Raw genomic sequence first — 14445 nt, forward strand, 5'->3', positions numbered from 1 at the left:
TAATACGACCAAATATTAACAAAATCATCAAAAAACATCAAGCTCAAATTTCTCATTAAAAGTATTCTTATTATTAACTTTTAATTAATCCCATAATAAACATAAACCTACTGTTCTTTTTCTAGTACATATTATTTTATTTTATATTGAAAACTCCTTAACAAAAACTTACAGTTTAAAATGTGACAACTCATTCATGAAAATCGGTTCTCGCGTTTAGGCGCTACGCAGTTTGCAAAATAGGGTAACAACAAGAAGAAGAAGAAAAAGAACAATTTTTGAAAAAGCCGTTTTTGCTCATTTTTGGCAACTTTTTTCTCAAAACCTATTAGATCTGGGTTGTTGCAAAAAAATTACATTCTTAAAGGAAGATTTGTCCTACATTATAAAGAAAATTTGGGAATTTTATCTTTTATAGAAAAAGAGAAAAAAAATTGTCAAAGTTGGGTGTTTTTCAACATTACGCTTTTTCTTGTACTATTTGACGATCAACCCTTAGACAACTGTCCTACCGGACAGTTTTAATAAACATAAACTATTTTACACAGTGCATTATGGGATAAGTGAAATACTTTTAAACTTATCTTATTGTTTAGTGCATCGCCAAATTTTGAAATCGTTAAAAGTGTGCCGTGACAAAATTAAAAAAGGTTGAGAATCACTGGATTAGAGGGTAGAATGGAACATAGGGCGAATCTTATTCTTTTTGATAAAGAGAAGCTTATTGTTTCGATTCCTTGTAGTTTTGTGCAGGAGAAGCCGCTTCCTTTTTGTTCTTTAGATCCAGGGTTTCCCAACAATCTTGTTTTCCACTCACTCACTGAAAATGTGGACCAGTTTGAGGTTCAGATAGCGTTTTAGGGAGAAAAGTTAAGAGGTGAGAAGCAGTAAAGGTTAGTTAATGAACTGTTAATGAATTACTCATATTAAATTATAATTACACTAATTGCCAAACTGATGAACTAAACTGATTTAATTATGAATAGGACTGAATATGAATATAACATAATTGTTAGAGTAAATGTAGAGCAGAGTGACGATGAGGTGATGGTCAACTTTAGGACGTCCCCAGGATATTCAGGATCTTCTCAATTAATCCAGAATCTTTTCCTTTTAGCGCCCTCCTCCTATAAGTGAGATGTGTTCGCTTTTATCTCCTCCTAGGTTTGTTACAGTGCTAGGGGAGGGATGGAAACTAGCCTTCTTACCCTCAAAATGTGACCTTTGTTATTGCTTGAAAACGTCTTTTCAGAAGTCCTTCTCTGTAGTGTAAAGTCTTTAACTTTGTACCATTACAAATGCGGTAGTGACACAATCAAATCAACAAATCCAAGATATTCTGCTAAGTACTTAGTGAAACTTTTAAAAAGTTAAGCACGAAACCGCCACAATTTCAAGTAGTTGCGTACAGCCATAATATCGTACGCATCCATATCGTAAACTAGCGATTACACCGCTAACAAAAAAGAAGAATACTATTCCTCTCCTCTTTATAGAGGGCCGAAAAGAAATATGCAGAAGCAGTAAAGAAAAAAAAGAGTAAAACAAAGAAGACATGATAATGGAGAATGTAATGTATCATGGAGAATAATATTACGAAGGAGGTGCATCCAAGAGAGTGGACAGAATTGAGGAAGTCAGAGTTTATTGGGCAACTAGAGTAAGGCGATTCTGAGTAAGGTATTATGTCAAGGAAACCAAAAGAAGAATCTGAATAAAACACATTTTTCTAAAAAAATTGGTGTTAACCAATTATTTGCCTCGTCTTTTCTCTCGATCTGCTGAAATCACGGAGTTGAAGATCATGACTGTGGGCCAAACTATATGATGATAATGGCTGTGGATTTCCTGAAGACGAAGGGAATTCTCGATTTTTTCTCCATTTTCAGTAATCCACCAAAGCCCCAAAGATGAAAGACTCATATTAAAAGTACTTCTTTCCGTTATAATTCCTACTACTTCACGTTGCCACGTTATAAATTTAGAAATCTGTCTCGTAAAACCCAACATTTATATAAATTGTTTAGATACCCTACAACAATAGCAGTAGCAAACTAGTCATACAGTTAGCCTCAAGACAATTAGAAACGAATTTGGAGAACCTACAATTAAAATCAACACGAGTAATGAAATTTTAGTATGTTGCTAATGGACGTGGATATAGTTCTTGTGCTACCCGGACAGTTAATGAAACCTCTCGCCGCATGTTTATATTAATTTACAGGGAAACAGCGCGATCTTCAGACTTGTGATGAAGTCGTCTGAGAACTGATACATCTGGACAAATATAACCAGTTGGTAGTTGGCAGCACCACACAGTCTAATTACTGACCATTGTTTTCATTATCCCTTTTCATCGTTCACATATGATTGTTCTGTTTGTATATATATATATATATATATCTCTTTTTGTCTGTGTACGTAGTTAGTAAAGGTCGACCTCTGTATTTATAATAAATACATCTCGAACCTTTACTTAACCAGCTGCATTGCAGAAGTTATTACATTGTTAGTAACTATTTCTATAAGTGTTTTCAGGGAGTTGCAGCATTCAGCTATCTCGAAACAAGATGTGTATCTATTGGACCTGATATTAAACAAAAATCTCAACACTCTACTCATCTAAAGATCTGTATGGAGCCTGGATCGAATTATGTGAATTCCATTCTGAGATTGCATTCTTTCTTCATTTATTTATTTATTTATTTTTTACAGATGATCTATTCATTGAATTCTTTCAATATAAATTTATCTTTCTTAGAAAAGAATGAGGAGAGATCGCTCCTACAGAAAATATAGCGTCACAGCAGCCTATAGGCAGTTACCCGAGCCTTAATGAACACTTATTCAGACGATCACAACACCCAAACTGCATTGAGCATGAAGACAAAGAAGTGGATGAGTGCAGCTATTTGGGTTTAGCCAAATCCACAAGCCAGCTCCATTTCATCATCACATTCATTCCCAGGCGTCTTCGTTAACAATTAAGAAACACTGACACCAAAGAACACCGCTGAGGTCGCCGTGGACTTTGTAGTCACTATCTAAACAACGTACTGCTTACATTTAGTACTTACAATTGTAAGTATGAGAGAGCTATTAAAAAAAAAAAAAAAAAAAGGTTCCATCGTTCTTATGACTAATCTATTCTTATGAATGTAGGTTATTATTTCAATTAATTCCAAAAATAAAAACTAAAGAATACTAACGGAATTTTCTTCATACGCCGTTCAAGTCCTTTTAATTTTAAACTCGCTCACTATATTTGTGAGGGAGTAGCGAATAAATTAATTGAAGTTATAAGAAAAGAGAGAAAAGGATTGATAACCATCAAAGAAGTATTTGTTCTTCCAACTGCAACGCAAAAACTCGCTGAAACTCTACTTTAAAAGTACATCCAAAAGATAGAATAAGAAGAATGGCTGGACAAGAAGAAGAAGACGGAGGTAAAGAATTAAGCCAGTATGGAGAAGAAGTCGTACTCTCAATCCGACAGCAATGTGTCTTTCACTGTTTGACAAAGGGTGATATTAGCTGGAGATAACGATTTTAAAATAAAGGAATGGATAAAGAAGAAGGGCGGAGAAAAAAAGATGGTGTCACCTAGGTAAATTGTGGCGGCAACTTTCAACGACAGACCCAAGAATAAAGGAGAAACCTCTGCCTTGATTAAGACCATCGACCAACTATTTATCTGATTTTAAATGAAATAAAATAAATAGGCATGGAAAATATTTCTTAAAAACAAAATATCCTTCACTTGAGCTTCTTGTTACAATAACTTTCGAGGATAAAGATCTTATTGTTCTTCAGTAATGGTTGAAAGAGAAAGAAAGAAAACTAAAAAGCAGTGAACTTTGCTATGAAGTTGACATTCTTGGGCAGTGCAATTATGCTTGGAAGCTGAATTAAAAAAAAAATTATTGTTTAACCACTAGTAATAGATTCATCACTGTGGAACTCTCAATCATGTGTTATACCTAAATATTGGCATAATTAACGATAAGGTGTAGATTCAAGAAGTAATCTGTGCGAACTATCTAAGAATCCGATTAGCGGGTACCATTATTGAGCCTCAGAGTAGCTTTTTGACCAACCCTCGTATTTAATGTAATCTTATCTATAGGCTACATATGCTAGAAATCTCGGGGGCTCCGTTTTTTTGGCACATGTCGTCTTGGATCGAGCTGAGAAAGTGCTAAAAAGAGAGGATCTGCATCAGTCCGGCATAAGAAGTTCCAGAGGCAGCTTCCTAGCTTTCCCAGATATCTTCCTTAAGTGTTTTGAGAGTGATCCCTATGCTGATGCAACAGCAAGATGAAGAGATATAAGATTGAGGACTATCTCAATCCCAGCAAGTTCTCCCACCGTCTTTATTAGAAGCAGATGTCCTAGGCCAGTGATGGCAAACCTATGACCCGCGGGTCAGACACTGACCCGCGCAAGCTTTTTCACTGACCCACAATTGCTAGGCAACCATTTGTTTGTTTACGTGGGTTGATTTAGATTTTCTAATTGTTTGGATAATTTATATTCTATCTGTAGTTTTTTCAATCACGCATTGACACAAAAGCAAATTAAATGCTACATATTTATAACTTTTAGTTTGATCATTACAGTTCTAAAACGCAAATGGCGACAAATGCTTTTGTAGTATTTGAAATAAAGTAAAAGTGTTTACAAAATATCAAATAAAATGTATAATTTTACTCATATTTTGTTTGTTTAAAAAATCGATAACCCAAAGCAAATAACCATATTTAGATTTTTCTTCAGATAAAACACACTTTTGTAAGGTTGCAGTTCAGTTATGTTTGTAAAAAAGAAACTTCCATAGCACTTGTTTCGTTCCGTTTTACCAGTTAAGCCAACTAAATTTTAAAGATGTTTAGTTTTGAAAATATTCAGTTTAAAATTTTTAATATTAACTCTTGGGCAAATGGGCATTACTGACCCAAGGGAAAAATGAACAAAATTTGACCCACGTCTCAAAAAGGTTCGCCATCCCTAGGCTGACAATTTTAAGGTGTAGATCGGCGTTCTCTTCCACGAGATTTGATCTGGATTTCAAATTAACACCATTGTTAATGCATCTGGTCATATAACATACTCGAGCTAAATGCATACATTAATTAAGAAATTTCATCTTTTTTGGACTCCTTTTAGTTTCTGGGGGAAAATGTTTATCTCGAATAAATGCTGAGAGGGTTTTATTTCGGAGCAAATTTACCGAGTTTCAAGCAACTCAGCTACTAGATCTTGGCAGCGTTCAAAGCACTTTCTCCCTCTAAAAAAAGACTCTGGAATATAAATGCTTTGAACAAGAAGTAGTATTCAATAAATTAATTTTTCTCTGTGTTAATTTGAAACTATAAATTTTAATACAAAAATTGAGATGATTGTTGCAAATTGAAGGCAGAAAGTGTCTCTGAAGGCAAGCAGGTTAGCCATCTTGCTTTAACCAACGCAGAAGAAGGTTTAGATTACCGTACTAAAAGTGTGGTCCCACTGGTGCAAAAGTTGAAAGGGCCGCAAAACTCAAGTGACATTAGCGCATTATTTATGAATCTCCATATTAAACAAAAACAAGAATACTCAGTGTGGAAATGTGTGCGCAGGTCTGCCAGTATATACAAAAGTGTGCGCATGAAACTAAGACCAGAAACGGGGCCGCTAGTTTGCTACTACTGAGTAATTAGAAAATTCCCTCCGGCTTCGTCGAACCGTATGGGAGTGGAAAGTTCGTCCGGGTAGGGGAGATGAAGCGGAGATGGCCAGCATCATTGTGTCGAGATAGAGAGAGTATGAGGAGGCACCCGCTGTGGCAGAGCCCACTCGAGACTTGTTAAAACTTTAGATATAAAAACACCACCGCTTACCTCCTTTCTTTTAAGACTCGCACGCCTAAAGTTACAAACGATCTTTGGTGCCGTACCCTCGTCTTCCCAATTCACGGCGAAATCTTCCACTGAGGATAATACACATCCAGGAGGAATTAATTAAAGTTGGAAAGATTGTCAATCACATTATGCAGTGAAGGTTTAAATGCAGTTAATTTTAGCCAACTTTCGTAGGGCCTGCCTTTATATTAAACTAGTGGAACAAAGTACGGGCGCTTTGTTAAGCAGCCAAGAAAATTAAATAAATTAATAAACAAAGAACTTTGTAAGTTCAAGCTTACTTAGAAATTTTCTAGTAAGATATTTTCTTCACAGACATAAACTGCAAACTTATCCTAACACACACATTCAAACAAAAATCCCAATCAGCCATCTTGTGATCAGATTTCTTAATGAAAGCGTACAGCAATTGATTATCAAATTAATGAAACATTTCTGGGACAGAATTTTTTCTTAATTTTGGGATCCAAATCTTTGATACAGACTTATTACCCGAAGTATACGCTTTCAGGTCTTCTGAGTACCAAAAAGTTGTTTTTAGAAAACGGTTGCTTGGGAAAACACCTTAAATTCCGTTTGATTTCGCTTAATGATCTTAATTCCGCTACATTTATTTCCACGTTCAGTTCAGAGAGATCCAAATGCATTATATACATGGATTAATAATTGTTTTCTTTTTAATCTGCAAATGCCAAGAGATTGCATTCACCTTACGTAGACAAACTTGCCTCCCCACTACTCGATACACAACAAAGAAATACCGACCTCCACACAAGTACGGCTACCTAGGACTGTATTTAGACAGTCGACTTACATGGAACCCACACACTAGACTGATAAGGCAAGAAGACGATACGGACAACTACGAAGACTGCTTGGCCGGAGATCAGCCATGAACGTACAGAACAAACTGACTCTATACAAGACACTACTAAGACCCAGCTGGACCTACGGAGCTTAGCTGTGGGGCTCTGCGAAACCATCCAGCATCCAAAGAATCCAATCCTTTCAATCTAAAGTCCTAGCGTTGGGCCGATCACCAACGCTCGTTATTGTGTATCCAATTTAATCCTCCATACAGACCTCAATATCCCTTTTGTCAATGAGCTAATACATTCTCGATTTCTTAATTGTCCCTACGACCTTTTATCACAATCCTAACCTTCCTTACAACCTCCAGAAAGTTCCAGCATTGGCTGGCCCCACTCAACATGCTTCATCAATTGATCCACCAGGTTTCAGCGCCACAATCTGTGCTTAACTTGGATATAGACCTCATTCACATTATGTAGATAAATAAATAAAAATTTAAACTGACCTGGATTGCAAATTATATTATTGCTTTATTCAAAGAAGATCATTAACTTGGTCTTCTTCTTTTTTTTGGTTTATCTTGAATTCTATTTTAGACAAAACTGTGTCACTCAGGGGCGCAGATGAAACTACTCTGTTACAGCATTTCACTGAAGATGACCACTGGCGTTTTGTCTTCATTATTTAACCAACTTGAGCCGAATGATCTTCCTTTTGAACATGTACTATTTGTGTTGAATTTGTAGAAGAACGAGCCAACAATTACCGACAAGCTGAAATAAAAAAAGATCACTTACTAAAACTGAAATTAGCTTTATGTAGTTATTTTTGTGAAAATGAAAGAAAATCGCAGCCAATCTGTTCAAATATGTCGCAGTTTAGTTAAATTACTGTATTAATGTTGACAAAATATAAAGAAATACCAACTGTTTTAGTTTTTACTTAAATAAAAGTAGGTTTAAAATCTTACTGACTTGAGTGTATGTTTTAGGTTTGTGAAGGCAATAAGATTGGTAGCGACATTAGACCAGGCGTTCTGTCCGGTGTCAGCAATGATTAGCTGGTCTTTCAGTGAGCCAGGGCAACATGTGTCGCTCAGTACCTCGGCATCAGCTCCATTCTCTGCAGCCTCCTAACGACACAATCTAACACACACCACACACATGATCTTTCCACTAAATGTCACTAGTACTCATCATCTGCTGAATCTCTAGTCTACACAGAAGATGGAATTCAGCATGATATATAAATAAATATTTTTGTAAGGCATAAAGATTGTTTGAATTATTATTACTATTTTTTTTTTAAATTTATTTTGTAATTTACAATCTGCAATACAGTTGTATACAATAAGTAAATATGGAGAGAGTGACGAACTGGTGCGGGAGGAGAGCAGGAGGAGAGAAGTTACCCAGCGGTAGCACTCTCTGTAGGAGAGAGGGGAATGTGAGGAGGAGTGAGGAGAGCTAGGAGAATAATGGCGTTTAGGCTTTCAGACTACAAGGAAGTCGCGGGGCCATTGGCGATTCAGTCGGTGAGGAATATTAGGGATGTCAAAGAAAACGAGAGACAGTTGAATTAATGTTAAATTCAAATCAGTTAGTCTTTGGTTTACTAAAATGCTCGAAGACTATATACTTACTTACAAAGTAGCTCTACAGCACTGGGCCTCACTGACACCTTCGAACCACCACTCTCTGTCCAGCGCCTTCCTCCTCCAATCAATCACTCCCAGCCTCTGCGAATCGGCCTCCATATCTTGCATCCAACGCCTTCTTGGCTGCCCTCTCCTGAAACAAGTAGTTTTTTTTTTTTTTGGCCTTGGTCCAGCATCGAAGACTACAATAAAATAATAATCTTTTAAAAACCCTTCATCACTTCAAATTTTGTTTAAAATATTGAATGAATATTAGAAAAGAAGGAAGTCTTGCAATTTAATTACGTGAGGCTAAAGAAAGAACAAAAATGAACGTAAAACGACTCTAGCCGAAGATCGTATAAAAAATGCTGGAAAACACAAATCTATGGTAATGAATTTTAACTTTCAAATTTTTCAAAATTCTTAATCAATGAAATAGAGTCTGTTAATTAACTAAGGACAGTTGGGACTTAGTAAACATGGAAGATTTTGCAGAAAACCTGATGGTATTTCTTCAAACTTCTTGTCCTCATTACCATCAATAACTTTTATTTGAAATATTTTCATAGAAAAATGTAATCAAGGGGCGTTTCTGGAAGAAGGAGAAATTTCTGTGTTTTACAACAGATTTTTTTTAAAGGATTAACAGATAGTAACAAGGATGAGATACCCTAAGATTTTACTAGAAGGTCCTCATAAGACCTGCTCAACCTACCTCATTGGCAGAACGAAAGTAGGACTGAGGAAGATTATTGTCCTATATGAAGGGCATTGTCTTTCAAGGAAGTATCTACATAAGGATGGAATCGCTATGTAAAAAGTATGGCCAGAGGATGCACTACACGTGTTGTGTCAGTGTGAGGGGCTTGTATGGCTAAGGATGTTACTTCTCGGGGAGGTAAAACCAAGGCCTGTGAGCTTTACTCAAGAGTCGCTCTCCAGAATTAAGAGTCTGATTAAACGGACGGGTCTGGAGGGTGAGCTCTAAAGTCGGGGAGCCACAATAGATCCAAAGGGGTCGCAGTGGCGTAGGCCTTGAGGCCGCCCTAATTTAATCTAATCTAATCTAATGGCCAGAGGATCGAGACTCCGTTCCATCTTCTTGGAGAACGCACGTTTTTACTGTTAGAATTAGTGACCGCTTCCGATTTTAGGACCTGCATCATTCTTACCTCCCTCTCACCCTAGGCTGCAGACTCCTTTCTACTAGAAACAATCTAAAAGGCGAAATACAAGAAATGCTTTCTGTTTGAAAGAGATTTTTTCCCGGCTTCCATAGTTATATAAAGGGCCCTGTATCGTGTCTGTAGTTCTCTAAACTACCACTACTCTCACAGATGTGAGAGTATAAAGTAATAAATCTCAACTTATTCCATCATACGAATTGATTTATTCAATCATACCTCTAGCTGATAGTGACTGATTTATTATTTGATAAGCTATCAGAATTAATTTACCTGAACCCTGCGACAGGTAACAATTTGAGTCGCGTGACGGCTTATAATTAAGGACTTACATCTTTCGTTATATATATATATATAGTTCAAACAGATTTGTAGATTATATTTGAGGACAATTTTTTTTAAATAAGATAACTAAATTTCAAATTAAACTTCAGTTTAATCCATCAACTATATGGGAGAAAAGATTGAAAATAACGAAACGCAAGCGCCTGACGTTTGAAAGTAATGAATTCTGATTGAACGAAACTTGCATTTCAGCAATATTTTAGTAGCATAACTGAGTATTCGAGTAATCATTAGAAAAATTTCTTGGTACAAAGAGACTAATAAGTTCATAAAGACTAATCAGCGCTTTTCTCAAAGGTCATTTAGTAAACAGTACTGATTGCTTAATTTATAGCCGCTTTAGAAGAGATCAAATTATGCAGAGTTTAAGCGCTAAGTAGCAATCATGTCTAATAATATCAACTTTGTAAGTCTGGAGAGGGTTCACTGGTAACCATAGGCCACCATGAACTATTAGGTTTTCCTGACATTCCACCAGAGCAATCCATATCTGTCTCTTCAATTAGATTTAGTGTCTGGATGTTGAAGGTGTTAGTTTTGCTTCTCTTTAGAGTCAATCTTTCGCTTTCCATTGACACAATTCATTATTTTTTTCTTGCTGACAGAATTTTACATGTAGGGGCGTTTGTTTGTAAGCCATGCTATTGATACAAGTGATTTTAATTAATTGCAGTGACTTTGATGGCCTACTTCGTGAGATCGCTCTTTCTTCTTGAAATATTTTTGATTTAAATTTGTTTCGCTTGCTGCGAATAACTAGAGGTCCTGTCCGGTTCTGGATTTTACTATATTTTCATTTTCTAAAAGGAATTTTCAATATCTTTCTCTGACGGAGAATTCAAAATGAAATCCTTAGATGTTCTGACAAGTTGAAAATTTACAGTTTGAGTCCGCAGGTCCCAATCCGTAATGAAACCTTTTGCACCTTCAGGTGGCTGGCTGTCCATCCAGGACCTACATTTCCCGATCTTGGATCACATCCTTCATTTCCTTCAGAGATTTTTCACTTATAGCCCAATAATTTTTAGTCCATTTTCTTCCAAGTTTCTTGCCTTGGGCTCTTCCTTTTTCTTTCCTTTGCTGTCCTCCAACAATTGTTGCAGTTTAGGCGAATAGCTTTGCTTTCACGTGATCTAATCAGCCGAATCCCTTCTATTCAGACAATGCCTACTCTGTTGCCAATTGTGACTCAACTGTAATCTTCGGTTAATCAAAGCTGTTCTTAAATTCGAAAATCTGGATCTAACGCAAGGCTTTCTTCCAAAAAAAGAAAAGAGCAAATAAAAAAAAAAAGGCAATAGAAAATTGATTTCAATGAAAATCCTAGTTGATTTTCATCAATCAAAAAAGAAAAAAAGAAAAGCCTAACTCATGGCAATCTATTTTTTCCGTTTCCTTTAATAAGCTATACATTGTGTACGTTTGTAGGAAATCGTTGTCACTATAATTCTAGCGACTTGTCACACAACTGAGAGTTATTAGAAGTAGTTCTCTACACTGTGTTAACGCTAGAATTTATGTGAGCGGTACCATCTGTAGAGGACGTCCTACGAACAGTGCGCTGGGTTAGATCTACTGTCGACACAAACTTGTTCGTCTACAGTAAATCACCGAGGCAGTGGGATCAGCTGATTAGGCGACTGGATTCAGGCCAACTGTGTGCTCTGTACACATTTATTGATATATATATATATATATATATATATATATATATATATATATATATAATCCTTTTCTTTCTTATTTCTCTTCGTCGTCTGTACGTTAACCTCTTAACATTTTCTGCTATAATGACAAAGGCGACAAATATATCAAGATTGTCTGCATCAATAAATTTTGCTTCTTTGCTTCAACAAAGCATCAATAAAATATCAATAAAATTTACAATTATATAAAACAAAAACACATTCCATCCTTGATTTGTTTTTTTTTTAAAGAATGAAGTATTTGAAAATTTTTTGTTAAAAAATTGGGTTTTTTTTCCTCAAATAATTCATTTTATTGGCAATTAATTGTTGAACTACGAGAAAAACTAGGAACCGAAGATCTTACGCTAAGCTAAAATAGATTCAAGATCTTCTTATTAGACCCACTCTCTGGATTGGGCGCTTACAGAAACCTTGGGAAGTTCTGAAACAAGTCTTTCAATTCAAGTGATTTTTTTTTTTTTTAAATAGACGATCAATGCTAATCAACTTCATAAGTTTCACGAACTACATTTTGGAAGTTTGGAAACAGAAAGAATCCAGGATTCTTGGAAGATTGGCCAGAAGGCCTTTGCCACTGAGAACTAGAGGATCTATGGTCCCCAAGTTAGATCATAACTTCTATTTCTGTCTGATTAATTAGACATCAATGTGGTGTCTGGCGTGTTATTGGGAAAGTGTGAAAACTAGGATCTCTGAAGAGTCAAACCTTAAACCCGAAAAATCTTTTGCACTGACAGCACTTCCCATTTCTTCCTGACAGAACCTAAATCTTCTGCCAAGCTTTGGTCTACGATTGGTCGAGATCCATTGATCGGAACTGTTGATGAACCGGAAAAGTTGAATGTTTTCATTTTTTCTTAAGCCTTGAATATTAATTACTGAAGATATTTTTTTTTTTTAACAAGTAGTAATTTTACTAGAATCAATTGATTCCAACTATTACAATCTGAATAGTTTTAACAGCTTCCTTGAAATGATTAGTTTTTATATCTTTAAATCTACGTGCTCCAAAAGTTTACAAATTGATATTGATGTAAAATAGACCATCAGAATAACTTTGTACTTTTAAGGAGCACCTAAAGTTCAAGAAGAAGGTAAAAGAAAGTTTTATAAAACTCGGCATGTTTAGGGAGAAGAGAAATGATTCCTAGATGGGTCTGAAGTGGACGAGAACGGTGAAAAGTACTTTGTATGGGTATACGGATGTTGGGAAGATAACCAGGAATGAAGGACTGAACGTCAGTACGTATCAATGACCCTTCTAGTCATGTCTGCCCAGGAAGATACATGGTACATGCCATGGAGCATAACATCAAGTGAAATCTAAGTGTTTATGTGTGTGTGTGCGCGCGCGTGTATTTGTGAATGTATTTTGTGTGTCATATGAACACACCATCCACTTCTAACATCCTGATACTTCTCTTGTCAGAATAAGAAGAGAAAGATAGCTCTTCCCCATCCTACCTCCTCATCATCGTAACTCCTCAACAAAAAGTGGCGCCTTCAACACGCAAACTTTACCCCATCAATACACGTCACATCAAATCATCCACTATCAACTTTGTTCTTGGATACGCTTGACGAGAAACACGTAGCTTAGTTGGCAACTCAACAACCAACTGGAAGATATCTTCAAGAACTAGCTTGACGAGTTTGCTGGAATATAGCGACCAGGGTGGGGCGTCTTCTTCAATACGACTTCTTCGCATACAACTTTTATTAGGTAAATCGAATTTACCTTTCAAATAACAATTTACGAGTATGTATCTATTTGTGTAAAATATAATTCTGTTTATTTATTTATTTTAAAGTCATAAATTCCAACTACAATGCTACTTAATAAAACTTATCCTTTGTTGATTAATTATTAAAGAATTTTTTTGTATAATTATAAAGGGCGTTCTGAAGTAGAATGCAATAAGCGCATTTGATCAGATTCTTCAGGTTAGTGGCGGACTAAATAGATGCAGTTTTTGTATTTGATAGTTAATATTAAGGGCAATGTTAGATTGTACATGTAGGGTTGGTCTAATTTGAAAACTAAGTAGTAAAATCCATTGGAAAAGTAGGGAATTGTCTTCTAATTTGACTAGATAGATGCAGTTTTTGTATTTGATAGTTAATATTAAGGACATTGCTTGATTGTACATGTAAGGTTGGTCTAAGTTGAAAACTAAGAAGTAAAATCCATTGGAAAAGTAGGGAATTGTCTTCTAATTTGACTAGATAGATGCAGTTTCTGTATTTGATAATTAATATTAAGGACAATGTTAGATTGTACATGTAGGATTGGTCTAAGTTGAATACTAAGAAGTAAAATCCATTGGAAAAGTAGGGAATTGTCTTCTAATTTGACTAGATAGATGCAGTTTCTGTATTTGATAATTAATATCAAGGGCAATGACAGATTGTACATGTAGGGTTGGTCTAAGTTGAAAACTAAGAAGTAAAATCCATTGGAAAAGTAGGGAATTGTCTTCTAATTTGACTAGATAGATGCAGTTTCTGTATTTGATAATTAATATTAAGGACAATGTTAGATTGTACATGTAGGATTGGTCTAAGTTGAAAACTAAGAAGTAAAATCCATTGGAAAAGTAGGGAATTGTTTTCTAATTTGACTAGTTAGTTGAAGTTTCTGTATTTGATAATTAATATTAAGGGCAATGACAGATTGTACATGTAGGGTTGGTCTAAGTTGAAAACTAAAAAGTAAAATCCATTGGAAAAGTAGGGAATTGTCTTCTAATTTGACTAGATAGATGCAGTTTTTGTATTTGATAGTTAATATTAAGGACATTGCTTGATTGTACATGTAGGGTTGGTCTAAGTTGAAAACTAAGAAGTAAAATCCA

At 35.6% G+C, this 14445-nt stretch overlaps 1 long non-coding RNA gene across 1 annotated transcript in view; it reads right to left on the bottom strand.

Moving 5' to 3' along the window:
* The window catches only part of LOC141453853 (uncharacterized), a 50947-nt gene that overhangs the window by 17372 nt on the left and 19130 nt on the right, over nt 1-14445 (bottom strand). Inside the window, exons 3-5 of the long non-coding RNA XR_012458262.1 lie at nt 8356-8503; nt 7688-7858; nt 7219-7486 (exon numbers count right to left, since the gene is read on the bottom strand). This is a non-coding gene — a long non-coding RNA (uncharacterized lncRNA). The remainder of the gene's footprint in view (nt 1-7218; nt 7487-7687; nt 7859-8355; nt 8504-14445) is intronic.

The sequence above is a fragment of the Rhodnius prolixus genome, unplaced genomic scaffold (assembly GCF_049639745.1).
Source record: "Rhodnius prolixus isolate KJV_2025 unplaced genomic scaffold, Rpr scaffold_3, whole genome shotgun sequence".
Taxonomy (NCBI): Eukaryota; Metazoa; Arthropoda; class Insecta; order Hemiptera; family Reduviidae; genus Rhodnius; species Rhodnius prolixus.